The sequence below is a fragment of the Nicotiana sylvestris genome, chromosome 10 (genome assembly GCF_000393655.2).
Source record: "Nicotiana sylvestris chromosome 10, ASM39365v2, whole genome shotgun sequence".
Lineage (NCBI taxonomy): Eukaryota > Viridiplantae > Streptophyta > Magnoliopsida > Solanales > Solanaceae > Nicotiana > Nicotiana sylvestris.
Window position 1 is genome coordinate 125585152 of NC_091066.1, and position 3233 is coordinate 125588384.

The following is a 3233-nucleotide window of genomic DNA, read 5'->3' on the forward strand; positions in this document are numbered from 1 at the left end:
CCTATTTCGGCTAGGAGAAAGTGGTTTCATTTGGGCCCGTCCCTACTCGGTATAAATACATGAAAAAACATTATTTTTGGGATTTTTGACATATCTAAGACCTAAAAAAGCTAAGGAGGATGTGGAGAAGCAAAAGCACAAGTATTACATCATTCAATCCTCACCCAGGACACGAGTTTGGATCGTTTTATGTTTTTCTTTAACTTAAACATATTTGTGATGAATCGCTCCATATCTATGGAGTAGTTCTCTTTAGGGTTTGATGGATTTGGCATATTGATATTTGTTAGTGGATTATAACTCTAGTTTTATGTATTGAATTATTTTGGATGATTTAATAGTTGCATCTATACTTACTTGTTCATGTAACCGAGAGAGGCATAACTTGTGATATATTTGCATTATATTTTTGGTTAAATTCATTAATTCTTATTAATAATCGAAAGAGGCTAATTGAATTGTTATTTAAACCTAGTTAGGAGAATAATCGAGAGTGGTTCTCCTAAAGACCAATTCACATTGAATTCTTGCATATCTTCACGTGCTTTAAATTGGTTCATCTTGTGAGGTTGAGACTTCATCGAGAGAAGATTTTATACTAAATAATTGAACTAATAACCAAGTAAATTCGAGAGACTCACTTGAACATTAGAAGTGAATTATCTAGAGTTAGCTCCCAAACATTTGTCTTGCACCTATCCTATCAACCCTATCTCCACCCATTGATATCTTTCTTTGCTCATTACTTGCGTTGATTGTCATTAGACAATTAGCTCTAGATTCTTAGTTAATTTAAGCATTAATCACAAAACTCTAACTTGTTGATCATCTTAGATAACAATCTAGCTACAAACTACGATAATATTGTTTAACTCCAATCCCTGTGGATAAGACATTATATTTTACTATATTCAAATAGCGAGCATATTTAAGTGTGTGTTTTGCGCTCGTCAAATTTTGGCGCCGTTGTCGGGGATTGGTAATCAATAGTGTTTGAAATAGTTTGTTGTGCTAATTCTGGAATTTTTCTTTTTATTTTATTTTTCTCCTTTTACAGTTGGTGTTCTTTGATTGTGCACATGCTACAGGTTTAGATTGGTGCATGACTCGATCTTCTGGGAAAGAATTGCTACCATACGAATTAGAGATAGAAAAACAACTGCGACAACTGAGGAAAGAAAGAAACATCCCCGAGAATGTAGAGAAGGTTGGGAAATCCTTACCCAAAGAAAATATGGTTGGAGATGATGATAATGTAGATTTGGCTGCGAGAGAGGCAGCCCAACAATGAGAAAAAGCTGCTCAGGATGTTAAGGAAGCATCTTTTCAAGTTGCGCAAATTGTCTAGAAGATGAGAGGGCTCAGAGAATTGCTTAGAATCAACCTTTGGTTCCAGACCAGTTCAAAAACATAGCTCCCAGTGATGGGAGACCACTTGGTGATTATGCTTGATCGGTCTTCAACCAAGGCTTATCAAGTATGAGACCACCTCCAGTTGCAACTAACAATTTTGAGTTGAATCAAGTGTTGCTTAAAACCCTTCAGAATTGTTGTGTCTTCAGAGGAAAGCCAAACAAAGATCCAAACAACCATCTAATGGACTTCGAGGAGATTATAAACACCTTTCAATTTAATGGTGTGTCATAAGATGTAGTTTATTTAAGGGCATTCCCCTTCACACTCAAAGATAATGCAAAGCACTGCTTTGAAGCTTGCCTAATGGATCGATTAGAACATGGGATGATATGACTAGAAAATTTCCTGATAAATATTTCTCATCAGGTAGGACGCGCAACTTTAGAATAGAAATCCATAACTTCTGCCAGAACGAGACTAAAATTGTGTTTGAAGCTTGGGAGAGGTTTAAGGAGATTTTTAGAAAGTGTCAACATAGTGAAATTGAACTCTGGATGCAACTCCAGGACTATTGGGATAGACTGACACCGGCCTCACGTAGAATACTGAGCAATGCAGCTGGATGCCCATTGATGAAGAAAACTCCAGAGGAGATAGTCACAATTCTAGATGAGTTATCTGAAGATGCAAATCAGTGGCCCTCTAAGATTGTTGAAAGAAGAAGATCAATTGGTGTTCACCAAGTTGATTCTAACATATCTGTGCAGGTGCAACTTGATAGCATGGCCAAAGAAATAAGGACGCTGACCTTAGCCTCAATACATAATGAGCCTCATGCAGCATGTGACATATGTGGAGGATGATACCCTACTCATAAGTGTTTGGCCTCAACTGAGGAAGTTAATGTTGTTGGAAATTATAACCTCAATGCAATGGGTCAAAAGCACCTCAACTTCTCATGGAGTTCACCTGGGGGTACTGCAAATGCATGGCAACAAAACAACCCCAGATTTCAAGGATAAGGAGCTCCTAGTTTTGTGAATCAGCCGAGATCGCAGTTGTAGCCTCAACAACCAATTCAGTCTAGGTTAGAAGATCTAATGAAGTCCTTCATTTTCAAGACAGATGAGAGGCTAGATGCTCATGGTGCAACTATAAAAGAACTGGGCACAGGTTTGCGAAACTTGGAGAGACAAGTGGGACAAATTGCAACAATATTGTCTGAGAGAATCCGAGGTACTCTACCAGATGATACCAAAAGAATCCCAAAGAGATGGTAAATGTTTTGACCTTTAGAAGGGGACAAGTTTTGGAAGATCCCACTCCAGTCCAAAAAGAGGTTGTGCCTAAAAACGAAAGTGGGGAGCAACTGAAAGTTGAAGTTGATAAAATGAAGAAGGACAAGAAAGGAGTAGATAAGAAGAAGGAGGAAACTTCGAGAAGGGAGGAATTTAATGAAGAGAGAAAGTATATGAATGCTTTACCATTTCCCCAAAAGCTCTATAGAGAAAAGCTAGGCAAGCATTTTGAAAGATTCCTAGATATGCTGAAACATGTTATTGTAAACTTGCCATTCATAGAAGTGCTCTCACAAATGCCAACTTATGCTAAGTTCTTGAAGGAGATCCTTACAAAGAAGAGGAATATAGAAGAGACCTCAGTGGTCAAGCTCACAGAGCATTGCAGTGCAATATTGTAAAATAAACTCCCACAAAAGTGTGGAGATCCAGGGAGTTTTATGACAACTTGCTCTTTCGGCACTCTTAACTTTGATAAATCTTTATATGATTTTGGTGCCTCAATTAATCTATTGCCTTCATCTATTTATAGGAAACTGGAGAATGAGATTGGAGAGATAAGGTCAGCACCAATATCTT

The 3233-nt window shown here is 37.7% G+C and overlaps 1 non-coding gene across 1 annotated transcript; it reads right to left on the reverse strand.

The window, feature by feature from the left end:
- Window positions 1-1793: 1793 nt before the first annotated feature.
- On the reverse strand, window positions 1794-1900 carry LOC138880537 (small nucleolar RNA R71). The gene has a single exon (XR_011403271.1). It is a non-coding gene; the product is annotated as a small nucleolar RNA R71 (small nucleolar RNA).
- Window positions 1901-3233: the final 1333 nt, after the last annotated feature.